The 16,379-nt window shown below is 37.0% G+C and overlaps 1 protein-coding gene across 1 annotated transcript in view; it reads right to left on the bottom strand.

Moving 5' to 3' along the window:
- KCNH8 (potassium voltage-gated channel subfamily H member 8) overlaps positions 1 to 16,379 on the bottom strand; it is a 177,065-nt gene that overhangs the window by 50,859 nt on the left and 109,827 nt on the right. The window lies entirely within an intron of this gene.

Raw genomic sequence — 16,379 nt, 5'->3', positions numbered from 1 at the left:
ATTCAGAATCTAAAGGTGTACAAGATGAAATCATTTTACTTCTTGTGTGTATGACTAAATTATTGAATAATCATTGCCTCTGTTCTCATGGTGATTACTCAGATTCTTCACAACAGCTTCAAAGTTTTTTATCCCTGTCTAGCCAAAATTTTTCAGACATGTGCAACTTTTCCCAGCTAAAACATTTGTAGTTTTTCCCAGACTATTAATAGACCAAACAGCACCATTCCTACTATTTCACCCTGTGGAATATTGCTGTTACTCTTTCATTGTCACAAAACCTGATCATCTGTTTACAGGTTTGATTTATACTGGAGCTTTGCCTGTCATGTTAAGGGAGGCTCCCAGGTACCAGAGCAGATGGTTTTAGAATTAAAGAACCCCAGAGGTGACAAGAGCAATCATACCACTGCTTCTGGAGGACAGTAAATGTGCCAGATCTTACTGAACTGGGTCAATAAGAAGAACAGGAATCAGGCTTTTCTTTCACAAAAATTAGGAAAAAAAATACCCCCCCCCCATCCATAAACCTTTCCCCTTCCCTCCCCCCGAAAAAAACCTACCAAACAAGACACAGTCCTGAACATGCGACAGAGTTGCAGGCTCTGAGAGTGTGAAAACACAGCTCCAGCTGCGCTTAAATGTGCAGGATTGCACACTAGTAAAATACAGGACATGAATTTATGCTCTTTTCAAAATGAAGACAATAAATAAGTCATGTCTGTGTAAGAGGAAACCAGAAGTGTGTCTATATGATATGTCAACAAGTACAGGGTCCAAAGGAACAGCTCTGGCCAAGAGGATTACATTTTAAGAAAATTAGCTGGTATTCAAGATAAGTAAGAAGTTAATTAGCAATGCATGAAATTTAAACCAGAGTGATTTTGATATTATTATAACAGACATAATCATAATGGCTGCAGGACAATCAGGAACAATTAGCATTAATCTAGTTCCCTTGATCTTTATTCTGCTAACACACTTTCCTGCAAAGAGTGGACACCTAAAATGAGAAAGAAAACAAATATGGTAAAGACAATAACATATTTCTCAAGTGCTGAGACTGCTTAAAAATGTTAAAGTCTCAAAATAATTTATTCTAAAAGTACCTCTTATTTTAGCTTTGAAAAATATGGTCCCTATCAGAGCATATTTTTATTATGATGAATTTATTGTTTTTTTTCCTTAAACTAGAAAGACATAGCATGGCTATGAATGAGAACTGGAAGTGTTACAGAAGTAAAGGAACACCTACTGCAGTATTCAAATATTGTGGAGGGAAATTTTTGCCATGGCATAAAAAAGAAACAGGTTTAACTGGGCCTATATGAAACATAATTTTATCTCAACTGCCTGTGAATGAAGTCCTTGTGGTAGAGGTGCTCTCAAGGCTGCCCTGGGTGACCCCAGGAGCAGAGCGCAGACACCAGCTGTGCTGACTTGGAATTGCCATGTGTGCAGCAAGGATGGGGATTAGTGCTTTGGATCAATGCAAGGCAGGGGTATCTGCCCTCCACACATCATAGCATTGTCTTTCTCTTACCTTTGAAACCCATTATCTGTATACTTTTAAATCTAGTTTATGTCTATTTTAGCATTTTCCCCCTTTTTCTATGTTAAGGTCATAATCCCTTGCAAATTTCTGGTGCATTGGTTGCACCAGCTAACCTGGGTAATGAAGGGCTATATTAAATTTGTACAAGCAGATTATACTTAACCTCTGGCTGAGTAGATTTTCAAGTGCCAGAGTGTGAGACATGTGGATATTACTTTGATGGAAACTACACAAGATTTTCTACAGACAAATATGGAAGTCTATATACATTTACTTGATGAATGTGCACGTTACAGACAGTAAGAAAAAAAAAAAGCAAACACCTCAAAACCCCCTTTCATATGTAATCAAAGAGGAGAAAAATAACCCCTTTTGCATCAAGTGCTCCATGCCTCTTTCTATTCAGCAGATAAAATCTTCAGAGGGGGGAGGACATTTTATAAGATTTCATGCTTCAGATTTCAGATATTCACCTCTTTAAAGTCTAACCCATAAACAAAACTCGTGTCATCTCTCATGTAAGTTCTATATATATGTCACTTAAACATCCCAGTGAAAATATTGACAGCATATTTTTGGGAAGATTGCAAATGATGGAATCTACAAAAATGGAATATTTTAAAGTTACGAGTAAAATAGCTGAGAATTTCAAAGCCACATCATTCTCAGAAACAAACTATGATGAGACATCTCTCCAGAATTACAGATCCACCAGTAGCAACTCGGAGGATCCTTGTCATATTAGAATTCAGGTGAACACCTGAATGGATGGATTCAATAAATATGCCATTTGATTTCCATTGCAGAGGAACTGTATAGGATTTTTATTGTATCTCTTCCCAAATTAGCACATGAAGAGAGACATGGTCATGAGCCAAAATGCAAGGCACAAACACACTCCTAGTAAAGCTGACAATTCAGACCCTTGCATCTACTTTTTCTTTCTTAAATTTTTTTTTTTAATGGATGAAATTAAAAAATCAGGGTTTGAGCATATATCAGATGAAATTGTAATCTTCTGCCAGACTTTGGGAATTCTACCACTGATTTTTGAGTATCTGTAGCATCATCCAGAGAAAGCTTGAACTTGGACATAATGTAGTGAGAAGAGAAAAACAATGATAAATATTAAAGGTTCCTGTATTGCTCATGAGGCTTGGACATTCATGATACACAAACCTCTGCAATCAATGGCAGGTGGGTGACATGAATACCTTTATATCTGGTTCCTTTTGAATGCCTGCCATACCCTTTGCAGGTGCAATAATCTGGAGGAGACTAAATCATCCCCAAGGTCCTTAGAGAAAGTTTTGACTATCTAGAGACATACATTGAGACAGATTTTTAAAAATACTTTCAAAACCCATAGTGCTTTCCAAGCTAAATGTGTACTCCTTGTTGTGTTAGAGCATTTTTAGATACAAGCTTAACCTCTGTCAGGTCTACCAAAAGTTAATTTGAGTTGAAAGATGAATTCTTTTATAAGACTAACGAATACTCTTTGTAAATAAATTGGCTGTTGTATTTCTACTTGAATGTGCACTTAGAAGGTAGCATTAAAAAAAAATTACATTTTGCTGAGCTTCAACTCATCTAACTTGACAAAGTCATAACAAGATATTGACCCATTGCTTTCCCTGAAAATGAAACTTTCATGGTGAAATAAATACTCAATGAACTAGTCATTTTCAGTAGGAAGAGGAGCTCAATCAAGGAATTAAAAAAGGAAAAAAATATCTAAGATCTAATTGCAATGTTTCTTATAACAAGAAAAACACAGCTGAGCCCAAAGAAGTGCTGAAAACCTGAAAATTAGGCCTTAATTATCTGATAAAATTCAACTCTGAATTGCAAGTATCACTACTTAGAACAAAAAAGTAGCATTTCTCTTTTCTCATGGTAAAATTGATGCCAACTTCAAGATATGCACAAAACTTCCTTGTAGGAAGTAATTTCTTGTCATTACCAAGGTGTGGTCTGTTAAACAATTTACATTTCCATTTTGGGAAGCCATAAGTGCAAGGAGAGGTACCTCCTATGGGAAACTTGCAATCCACCCCAGTGAAGGCACCATAAGATTTGTAATGCAAAAAGCCTTTGGTTGATCAGTCCTGGGCATATTCATGGCTTAAAAATGGTAGAACAAAAGGCCTGATATTAAATATTTGCAATGGTACCATTTTATTAGAAAACAATGTTGGAAAGCTATATTTTAAAATATTTAGTTAGCAACAAGTTAGAACAGTGTGGAGTTTGGCATATCTTCCACCTAATGCAAAATGCTACATAAACACTCTACAAAACACAGTCCACATGAATTACCAACAGCTTCACACATTTCAAGCCCTGCACATTTCTAGACAGACTCTAACTATAGTTGATGCATTAAATCTTAAAATTTCTAGATGATGTCCTATCTTCTTTTGTCTGCAAAATAAAGTTTTGTACTTTTTCTCCTACTGTGAGAAATCCCTGAGGAAGAGCCCAGATAAAGTCAGTCAGAGCCCTAGATGCTTCTTTGGTAGATAATTCATGTGAATTAGCTGCTTACATTTCTTCTTCACCGTGCAGCAAAATATTTTCTTCCCAGTGAAGTTACTTCATGCCTACAATAGAGTTTATTCGGGTGAGAGAAGAAAGAAAGGAATGGTACTGGGGGGAGATATCCCTTTGGGCAGAGCTTCAAGACAGTGTCCAAAAAGCCAGCAAATGCTCTGCAGGAACACAGAGGTTATCACCTCCATAAGGCTCTGGGTGAGTTGTCCCCCTCACCCCTACACTGCATTGCTGCCTCACAAGGCTGCAGATTGCATCTCTGGGACATGCAGCTGGTATTCTGTGGGTGGCTAAACAAATCAGGCAGAGCTGTTCCTCACATTTATGAGGAAGACTCCAATATACCTCTGTACCAGTCTCACAGTATAATGTAATAAAGATTCCCCTTACAGTAGAGATACATTTATTCCAAGGTAGAGACCTGTCTACATTACATGTAAGAGCCATGTATAAGGATTTTAAGAGCTGACTCAGCAGACCTGAAAGGAACACATTCCTCTTGATATTTTATGACAGTTCTCTAAACATTTAGACTTACTGTGGCAAAGAAGCTCCAGTGTGCATGGTCAGTGCACCTGCATTCCTGCAGAACTAGGTCATAACTTCCTTCAGCCTCATTTGTCAAAGAGTCATTTAGAAAAGGAATGTTCTTGAATCTCTTGTCTGTGATAAGCTAGTACAGCTCTTCTCAACAGTAATTTGTTAGATGACTGTGTTTGAAAATGTGGGAAGTTTAAATCCCTCTTGCTTTTGCAAGTCAGCTGGTTACTCTCTTCCCCACACCATTGAATCATAGAATCAACTAGATTGGAAAAGATCTTTGGACCATCGGGTCCAAAGAAAGGACAAGATGCAGAAATTTTCAGTATCAACTTTCTGCAATAGTAGAAGGCAATACATGCAAAGCACTTAATATAGTAACTATTTTTATTAAAAGTTTTATTTTTTTACTATAAATAGTTTACAAACAGCTCCAATGCTATTAACATATTTGGAGTGAAGAAAAACACTTTTTAATTTTTTGAAAATTATCTTGCTTTGTTCTCCCCAGTATGTTTTCCTAGGGTTCTTACACTAAAAACAAAATAGTAGCATAAGTAAATTGACACTTTTTTTGGTAAAATAGTATAATGTTAATTTAATCTTTAGATTACAGGTAAATCATGCAAATCTAAACATATAGATAATTTGAGAAATAAAATTGTAAGGCCATATTCAGAAGTATGTAAATATGTGAATATCATCTTCTTAAAGGAAATGCTCACAGGCTTACTGCAGAAAGAGTTTCAGTATTTAACATTACTGCTCCTTAGGCAATCTGGCTGTTACTGTCCTTTTCCAGGCTATTAAATGCCTTGCAGCTAAGTTTGGAATTAGACACATTTGTGCTGGTCATCCATTCAGTGCAAAGAGCACGTCCATTTATGCCCTCTCTGCTTCCCTGTGCTCCATCAGTCTGTACCCATCTGTTAGAGCTTTTCTGATCTTATATTTAGACTGTAATATCCTCTTGGGCAAGAGCAGCCTTTTTATCCTGTGTTAATTCAGCAATGGAGACAAGAGGGCCTTGACCCATAAGTAGCATCCCAGGTGTTCCTGCAATAATATTGATGGTAATGAGGTGTTTTTTTATGGTGTCAGCTAAAGAGTTAGAAACCCTGTTTTGCAGGTCTATGTGTTTGGAGTCCAAATCATGCCAGAAAGGTTTTGAGCTACTGCAGGCAGGCTATTCGTATCTTTTTAAAGGAATAAGAACTCTCCTCCACAAGCAATAGAGATGACTTTAAAATGAAATACTTATTATCAAAATATGCCAAAATCTCCCACACAACACAGACTTGTAGAATGTAAGTTTTAAAGTTGCTAGCAAACCTTTGTATCTAAGTGTGTGCAGCATGGCATAGTTGGTAAATTAATCTCGTCTCTACCCTGCTGCTCAGGTCTCACCATCAGAGAAATACAAAATAAAGTCTTTCAGTTCTTATGACTATTTCTCAGTCCTAAGAGTTAATATATTAAAGTTCTTACTCAGAATCTGCAAATAAATTCTCATGGAAGCAATGACAGTGGTAATCAACATCTTAAAATCTTTGTAAAAAAAGTATTGTTTATTTGCAAGAGCAAGATATCAAGAGGACTATAGTTTTTTAGAAAATCAGTGTAATTTTCTACACATATTTTATATTTTCATTCTGTCTAACTGTCAGCAGTCTGCAAGAGTAGAACTGTTTACTTCCAGACTCTGCTTTTTAAATCTGAGTAATGCAAGAAGCGGTCCCTGGCAGGTGATACGTTCCCCTCCCCTGCCGTCTTTCCCACTCCAGAAATCAAGCCAACTCTCAGCACCTACTACCTGTCCAAATGCAGTCTCCCAATTTGGCAAAACAGGGGCAGAAGCCTTAAAGCAGGGGCAGAAGCCTCAGAACAGAAACCGCTTCCTTCTGTAGGTCTAACTGCAAAGGAAAGGTTAATTGCTGAATTGCAATAAAACCATGCTAATTTCCATCTGAATGGCCTGCACATGATCACACAGGAGATGGTAATGACAGTGTGGAGTTCAGTTTGGGTCAGCATAGACTGCTGCAGCCTACCTGACATCCATTTCTCCTTGTCTTCTTTATTGCTGACATCCATCCTGGTTAGATAACAGCTAAGTGTGCTAACCCTTGCTACAATCCTCTCCTTGCTTGCTCCATAGATTTTACAGCATTGTCTAAACATTCTCCTTTGTGTTCTTATCTAAGGAGCCACTGTGTTGTACAGAGACCTGCCTCTGACAGGCAGCCCTATGATAAATGGTATTAGCACTTTATTTGCTCTTGCTTTGTCTTGAGTTTTTTCTTCCTTGATTCTAGAACATAAGCAACATTTTTCAATTCTTTTTTCTTCATTATGTGCCACTTGAATCAAGGAAGTTTAGATCCAAACATATCTGGCTTTTGTGAGGGGGAGATCAACAACAGGGGATCTTTTACTCTGGATTATAGCTAAAGATGACAAAAAAACCCCCATGAATTTGCAGTGTAGTAAGGGCTTGATGTAAAGAAAGAGTAAAAAGTTGAGAAGAAAGGTGGTGTCTTAATGGAAAAGTACGCTCGATTTTTAAAGCTGATGCAGTTCTGAAATAATACATCTATGTCTGCAGACATGACAGGTCTTTTTGAAGCGTGTGACATAAGGGAATCCTAAGCATTAGCATTTTTATCTCCAGCTCTCTTAAAGCTGACAACGAAAAACAATTTAAAATAATTAGGTATAATTACTTTTACAGAATGTGTCTTGTGAAAAACTCTACATGCTGCAGAATTCATTGACATACTCTCACAGCTTCACATTGGCTTCTTTGACTGAAAGTAAGTACTAGGTAACTTTAAGCACTGTCACCTGAAAGGACAAAAGGAACAGAAATATTTTACAGGGTATAGGAAAATGGAAGAGAGACTGGAAAGACTCTTGAATAATTTCTTCATTTCTGTACAGAAATGATTTTCTATTCTGGCAGCAGAAAACCCTTCTTTTATCAAGCACCTGCTCTGGTAAAGGGCAGAGAAAAAAGGATAAATAAATAGAAAATAGGAATATATGCAAAGGACATCTCTACATTAAAAATTTAAGGCATGTGCTACAAAAGAAAAGGAAAGCTATTTTCATCTTTATGGGATGTCTTTGGAATGCAACATGGCTTTCCAGCACCCTAGGATCTCTACTTAGAAATGTGATGGGGCTGAGAGGCAGTCCAATCACCTATTGAAGCAGCTGCTGGAAAGATTTCAAAATACATAGCAAAGGCTTTGTGGGTTTAAACTAGATTGGAAAGTTACAGTTTGAACAGCCAAGCCATGAGCTTTAAAACAGAAGCAGGAATTTCCGAGTCCTAACAGAACTTCCTATAACACCAATGTGTGAGACACTAATGCTTTAGGAAATTGTACAGAGCTCTCAGAGGAGGGTAGTGTAACCCTAGTACAAGGTACCCAGTCAAGGTTTTCAGGACTTGGATGGAGCAAGCTGTGTTTGACCCAATTTACTGCCTGTGATGGTCCTGGTTCAACCATCTAACTGGTTTAAATAAACCCCAGAGGTTCTCTGCAGCCAAGAGATCTACAGTTCCAAGTACAGTTAAGGGTTAAAGACTCTGATGTAACTTCAAATTGATTGAACAGAGCTTCTATGCACAATATTTTCAACTTGCAATTAATTATACTCTCTGGTGTTCCCATTACAGAAGCCATGTGGAAAATCCTGGCATTATTTTACCCCTTGGGACCACCCCGTCTTCTGAGGTGTTTACTAGGCAGATTTTTCCCCTACATGTGGCACTGAGAATTTCTGTCATGGTTGCAGAAATTGGTCCAGATACAGCTTTTCCACTGAGATAAAAACTGCTTTCTAGAATTAATAAATGATACCCAGGTAATCTGTGGTTCAATGCAGCAGGACACTTTGTCAAATCTCAGGGGCTTTGTCTGCACGCCAGATTTTTACCTTTGACTTTAAAACTGTCCAAAATTTTTTTTATTAGTTACAAGATCTTGGAAATATATTAATAATGATGTTAAAAATTCACACTCCATTTAATAAGCTACTTTCATGCCTGCTTTTTTCTGGGCTACAAATCCAATAGGGTATCTCAGTCCTGGGCTATTTGGTGATTGCTAAAATGGTTCAATCAGAAGGCAAAGTATGGTGTGTAAAGGAAAATACAGTTTAATCAAGGAACTAAGCCTATAGGAAAGAACAGCAGGGAAGACTTACTAAGGCCCAGAGCAGCTAAAATACAAATTGATGTTAATCTAAATGCAAAGGGAATGCTTCAGTTCAGCTCAATAAATGATATTTTAGTTTCACACACCTGCACCTCAAAAAACACTGGTTTGGGTTTAGAAATAGAAAATGAATAATTTCCACAAACTTAATTTCTATGAATATTTTAAAATATAAATTTATAAGCCCTTCCAAAACCTTAATTTCTAAGTGTAGGTCTTTACCATGTGCAGACAGGTTTCCACACATACTTCCCAGATATGCTTTGGTGATTACAGTTTTGCACATGAAACTCCCTTGCAGCAGTGAAATTTCTCTCTGTCCAATCTAACCGACTGACAGACACAGAAAATACTATGTGCCTCTGCTTTAATTGTGCAAAAATAATGAATAGCTATGTTTATCTGCAAGTAGGATTTCTTCAAAGGCCAGATGAACTTTCTCTCATTTCTACCTTATTCAAAAGTCTAACCCAATTAGAGGAAAAAAAAAATTCTTTCATTAATATTTCACACCCCAAGCTTCTCCAAATTTGGCCTTATATATAGTATTTTACATAAAAAGTTATTTTCACCATTCAGGTAAGATACCCAGCAGACTTTAAATAAAGATTTTTGGGTTGTTTTGAAATACATAGTACATTAATTCTAATTTGTTCATGATTTTAATGATTCTATTTATATTTGTTCTAACTAGGCTAGATATTGTGAACCTCAAAGAATTAATGGAGAATTTACACATTGCGTGTACAATAAAAGCATTACTTTCACAGAGGGCTAAAACTTTTAAGGACTAAAACCAGCAATAAAATTATTTAAAAGCATTCCGATGTTAGATATTCTCCTGGGATTAAAATTTTCTGTTTGAACTGCTTTAGATTGTTTCATCACTATGTAATGCTTCAGAATTTTGGTATATCCTTGTTTTTTTCAAAGTATGTGTCATGTAATAAATACTGTTTGGGGTCATTCGTAAGATGAGTACTTTGAAAAGTTTCATAGCTTCAAAGTGATCAACTTGTTTTGGTTGTCTACTTTATTCCTATTATTATTTTGTATGACACTCCAGGGGCTAATTATTTTCTATAATGCTGAAATAATAAAATATATATTATATATATATATATATATTTAAATATATATATATTCTATATATATTTTTAAATATATATATATTTCTATAATGCTGAAATAAGAAACCACCCAAACTAGTTGGCTGAGTCTCTCAGATATTGATACCCCAAATACTTCACAAGAGTGGTAACCATCAACCATTTCCTTCAAATAATAATTAGCAGTGAATTTTCAGCCTTGCTTCCTAGAAAAAAAAAAACACCAAAAAACTAGACAAGTGCGTATACAAATATTTCTTTTCCCCACAAAAATGGACCTTCAAGACAAGTACCCCAGGTCAAGAGAGCATTAAAATTGATTTTACTAAATTGAAGATACCAGCACTCATGCATGACATAAATATACTTTTAAAACTTTTTTTCTTAAAGATGCAACTTCAAAACCAGAAAGAACCATAGTTCTAGAGGAATAGATTGTGTTATTACTAATGACTAAAAATGAAGAAAACCCATAATTGAAGCAGATTGGAAAAGAAATTAAAAGTCAAACATTCAGGTAGAGAGATGACAGACTGAAGTGAACAATTGATCACTGCTAGGGAACGAGCTAGCACTATAATAATTTATACACTATGATATCTGTGCAGTGCTGTGCAGTGTAGTCAGCATGATGTTCTTTCTTGTTCTGCACAAAGATTCATAAATCTACACATGTCACTTCTAACCTGATGGATGTGTGTTTGGAGCAGTGAAACCAGACCAATATTTTACAGTAGAACACAGTTCTCTTGGCTGAGATCCTTGGAAATTTACAACTACTCTTTCTGGCAGTGAGGAGAATTCACTTAGTTCCTGCAGTGCCACGAAACAAACGGAACTGATGTTCCCACTAAAGCAGAGCAGGGCATGCTGGGCACCTGTGCTGAGCCTTGCCATCTGCCAGACAGCTCAAGAGCAGGGGCCAGCTGCAGCCTTTCCCAAGGCTCCAGTTGGAGCTCATTAGAACCAGCTCTTCACAAGCTGAACATTTGTTGGAATTACTGGGAGCTGTTTTGATGTAGGTCCAGGCTCAAGCTCCAGAAGGTAGGTCTGGAATACAGAAGTAGGTACATGTACCTGCATGCCCCAAACATTCCCATCATCTGGGTCCAAAACCTCTTCATTCCTTAGCACAACACTTTTATCATGTGGCTTCTGTTAGCTGATTTTCCTGACAGCTGATTTTCTCCTATCTGGAGATTTGTGATTACACAAAATCTCAGTTTTCTTTTTTTTTTTTTGGAACTAAGTTCCTGGTTGCCAACATTGCTAAGAATGTGTTGCAAACATGAGTCTGAGAGGGTTCAAAAGCAGACTGGTAATCACACATTTTAAAAAATATCATTATTTTTCTTATTTTTAAAATGTTTTTTGAATGCTTAAATTTAGTAAAAAGTGCTCACGTCACATTCAAAACCAATTTTTTAATCCTTTAGCAGAAGGAAATATTGTACAGGGACAAAGCTGGCATGATCTAAGATCATTAATAGTGAAGATAATTCATATATTAAAAAAAAAATAAACGCCACCTCTATCTCAACTTTCACACCAAGTCTTCTGTCACATCTATCTATTTAAGTAATTTTGCTTTGCAAAAAATACCTTCATATTTACCTGCTTCTGCAGTACATTCTGAGATTTACTATAATATGAAAACACCAGGAGTTAAAAGTTAATTATTGCTTTGAAAAATTACGTGTTGTATTGATGGATAATGGAAAAAATGGCACTGATTTTTCCAATATGATTTCTACTGTTATTTACCTAATGGTTATGCTGGGTCTAAGAATGCCAGGAACTTTTTGGTTCATTAACATACAATATTTGTGGAAGAACTAGCAGATGCACACATACCTAAAAATAATCTTTCTTCTGAAAAGAGGATAGCCTGAATTTTAACCTGAACAAATACACCAATGCCACAAGTATCTATTGTGAAGGATAAGTTTAAATCTGTACTTTCAGAATTCCTGGGAAAATTGCTCAGAACCTTGTGAAAACTAAAACCAGCTGCCTCCAGTTTCTTAGGATAAACTAGGAAAAAGCTTCCTGGCACTAAAACTTCCCAGGCTGTTGAAACTCAAGAGAATTACAGGTAAATGTCTCTCTTAATGGATATTCCAGCTTGATGCTGGAATTACAAAATTCTGACAAGAGTGAAGCTACCTGGGAACCACAAAGGATTTGGGCAGAACTTAGGAACCTGAAATCGCAGTTTTAACCTAAAGTTTGCATCTAGGCTGTAGGACACCTGCATTTTGGAAAACCCATTTCAGCCAACTTCTGCATTGGGCAAGAAGCATCACAATCTTTAGATGTTTAAGATACTTGGAGATTCTCTCCTATCTGCACCAAGTGGAGATCTTTCAGTCACCTTGCCCCTCCATTTAAATTTACTGAAGAACTCAGTGGGGAAGGTAGTATTTTGAATTAAGGCTGTTCAGTCCAACATGGGACACATAACACCTGAGTGAAAGACACTGAAGGCGCAGTCTTATTTTCAGCCTTTCCTACTCAGGTGCTGAGCACCTTTTCCTGTACCTTGCCACTGACAGCTAATTGTGAGTGTTCACTGGGAGTCAGCATCCAAGTCCTTTTAAAGGCTCTGACTGCAAGAGTGTGATAAACAAAGTGTGTGTGGGAAGTTTTATATTGCAGAGTGTGTGATCCAGTCACAACTGAGCTCTTGTTTTCAAAAGTGATGTACAATAAAAAACTAATAGAAAATGAGTAAAAACCTGAGATGAAAATTGAGGTATTCAACTGAAATAAAGACTTAAACAGCTGGAGAACAATGCCCTTTACAGGACTGATTTTAAAGCTTATTCCAAAGAAAACATTTATTAACTATAAAAAACACAGGTTATTTTTTTACTGTATTTTGCATTGATAACAACCCCATCCATAGCCAGAATGTTGTGTTGCTGTAGGAATAATAAAAAGTTGCAGCTAAATTTCTGGTGGACAGGAAGGAATGTTTTTTTGAGATAGTGGCACAAATTATGCTTGACAGTTTTGATTATGTAAGGGAGCCAGCATCCTGACTCTTGGCCCTCTCCTAATCTCCTTGCTAGACTCAAGACAGCTGGGTTTCAACAGCTCACATGGTTCTCACAGAATGAATGCCTTCAGCAACAGGAAATATTTTCAATATTATCTGTTTCCTCTAGAGTCAGGTAGAAAAATTTTCTCGTGTTTAGTAAGATCTTTGAAGTGTATAGCATATAGGTCAGTATATATTAATACAAAAAAGCAATCAGCAAATAAAAAGCCCATGCCTAAATCTGATGCCAATTAAACTATGGAAATGGGAGCCAATGGAACTGGATTGTTAGTATCAGCCAGGAACCTAAACACTGTGTCAGCGAACAGAAAATTTATCTTTTTACAGGTTGGTGGGGATCATGTCATGTCCCCTGAGACATCTGTTTCACCAATGAAAACAAATGAGGGGAATGAGGTGAAATGTAACAGAGAGGGACCTGAAAATGCCAAAAGGGAAAAGCAGGGCAGGAACTGTACCACTGTCTCCAGTGGGTGGGAATGATGTGTCCAGGAATTGTGGTTTTATCAGACATTAGAGTCAAAATGCTGCACATGGAACAACTCTTTCCTAAGATGGGAGAACTTGCTGAGGTAAAGGTTTCCAGCATCTAAAAGCAATGCCCATGGTGTATATCTTCCAAGTAATGTAATCAGCTAAATCTAGCAGTACAAGAGCTAAGAAGAGATCCAGTTTTTAACACTATGTCCCAATGCCCCCATGTCAGGACAGTTCATCAGTAATAGACCCAGACATTTCACCTTTCTCACTGTACAACCACGTGGCTAAATTTGTGAATGTAACCACGTTTTTAAATTGTTTGCCATGGGAATGTTGCCTGAATAAGGACAAAATTGAAATAAAGGCTCACAATTAGGTCCAGGAAGAACAAAGCAAATGCCATTTTCTGTTCTGGGTATTTTCATAGGAACAATGTTATCACTCCCATTGCCCCAATTCAAATGCAAATTAAGCACCACAGTTGTTTAAATTAGCTAGAGAAATAGATACACGAAGCAAATGCTGCTAGATCTGGGCCATGGTGCATATCTGATGGCACAGCAAGGTTCAAAGTATTATGTTAACAGTACTGCAGCTTTAAAATGTTTGCTTTAAGTGTTAGCAAACCTCAGTCTTGAAATCTGTGCTACAGGTTGTCTGAGGAAACACTAAATGGAGTAAGTAAAAGCTAATAGCTTTTTTCTCCCTCTGCCTCTACCCCCCAAAAAATAGAAGCAAACATAAAAAGCAAATTAATCTTCTTTTCATTCCAGACATAATTTTCCTTTCTTAGAACAAACCTATCCCTATAGTTCAGCTATTCCATACATTGCAGCATCCATACTCATGGTGCCATACTGTTTTCAAGTGGACATCACCTGAGATATTCCAATGAAGAATAAAAAAATAGAATTTCCAAGGCAGAGACACATTTCCTTTAATTAAAAAAAAAGTATAGGAATTATAATTTTTTTATGGTATTTTTTAACATTTGCCATTAGAAAGCTTCTCAAAGGCTGAAATAAACTCTGTGTATGATGCATTGATGGAAATTTGAGTCTCCAGTTCTGGTATATAGAAAGTAAAAGTTAAAAAATTAAAACCTTGAAGTTCAAGAGTAGGGATCATATTCTACTGCTTTGCCTGCAGTAAGAAATCTCTTTTACATGCTCTTCAAAACAGCACAAATTTTTCAGTTGAGGTCTTCCTTTAGGAGAGCAGAATATCCTCAGTGCCTTACAGTAATACCACCTTAATTATACTCCAAGCAAGATTTCTCCTGTGTGCATTATTTGCTTATGATTTATTATGATGTCCAGACCTCATTTTACTTTGCTTAATCACTCATACTCTAAATTACAACTACTATTCTCCCCTCAAATTATCCCCAGTGTGGATGCTATGAGGTGTAGTGAACTTGTCATTTGAAGTTTTCTTAAATGACAAAGAAAGGTTGGCTACATATAATCACCAGAATAGGAAAAGGTACACAGAGGACCAAGACTTAATTTCATTGTGTTTCATCAGCAAGTAGTTTGCATGTGGAGAGCAGGAGAATGTACTGATTGAAAAAATTACATAATCTAAATTTTTGTGCTCATATATGTGACACATAAGCTTAACCAGAAATTTTGTCAGTGCTGGAGTGGTCCTTCCAAAACAACACCTTCATGACAGATATCTGGAATTTTATCAGCTCTTTTCTTTCAACCAGTATCTAATATTTTAACATTTTAAACCTTTAACATTTTAAAACCATTTCATTTAAAAAAAAAACCCACCAAACAAACAAGAAAATCCAAACAAATCCCCAAAGCTATAAATTATTTAACTTAGCTCTAGAACTAATATCTGTAGAAACATTACAGGAGTTGTTGCAGTATCATTTTTATTATAAATTTATAGCATCTAAATATTTTAGAGACCATCCACAAAGGTGGTGGAGCAGCCTTCCAGGCAAAAATGCAAACTCATACCTTTAGGAAAGAAAAACCCTAGAAGAATGCCTACCTATCTGTAAGCCCAATAGAAAAGCCCTTTTTCCACGTAGAAGGTGAAAGTCTGAGAGCACACACCACTAAGTGCTTTGGCCCATCCAATGTGGAAATGCACTACCTACAGCTGTGCAGGGAACGTCCCTGATGGTCACAGGTTGAGGTAAGTGGGTGGTGAGGGGCTGTTAAGGAGCACTTCCAGCCTGGGAAGCCCACTGGAAGATGATCAGTTTGTGACAACCCAGATACAACCCCCTGCACTGAGACACAAATGGGACTTCTGGGAAATGTCTCTGTTCCAGTTAAACTGGGATTGGTTCTAGTGAGGTTGTTGGGACATTTGGTTATTACTGCTGTTGCTCAAGAAAGGACAAAACTGATGGGTGAAGGTTAATGTTTTCATAGTAATAAATGCCAAGAGCCCCATGAGGAGTGTTTTCTGAATGTGGCCTTGCCTCAGGGAAAAGGGAGCATGGGGAGTGTGGCCAACAGCCCTACCCAGGGAGCAAGGATGCAGCCCACCATCATCATTTGGACTGCAATGAATGCTTTGAAAGCAGCTATTGTTTGTGGCCTACATAAGCTGACAAAGTGCCTTCAGAGCTGCTTCTCACCAGAGAGACATTATTATCATTATTATTATTATCTGGATTTGTTTCTCTGTTTGCAGTATTTGACCAATTTTTGCACAGTGGGCTTTCTTTGTATATTCTCCCCTAGAGCTGCAGTCTTTTCTGTCAGAAATTTACTCTCTATAAGGAGTTCAGCAGCAGGTCACAGACCTGGTTTACAAATGAAAAGACAAATCAACAATCTACTTAGAAGAATAAGAAGACTCCACAAGTCTTTAAGTAA

The sequence above is a fragment of the Agelaius phoeniceus genome, chromosome 1 (genome assembly GCF_051311805.1).
Source record: "Agelaius phoeniceus isolate bAgePho1 chromosome 1, bAgePho1.hap1, whole genome shotgun sequence".
Taxonomy (NCBI): Eukaryota; Metazoa; Chordata; class Aves; order Passeriformes; family Icteridae; genus Agelaius; species Agelaius phoeniceus.
The sequence above is the reverse complement of the archived record's forward strand: the minus strand, read 5'-3'. Positions and strand labels throughout refer to the sequence as shown.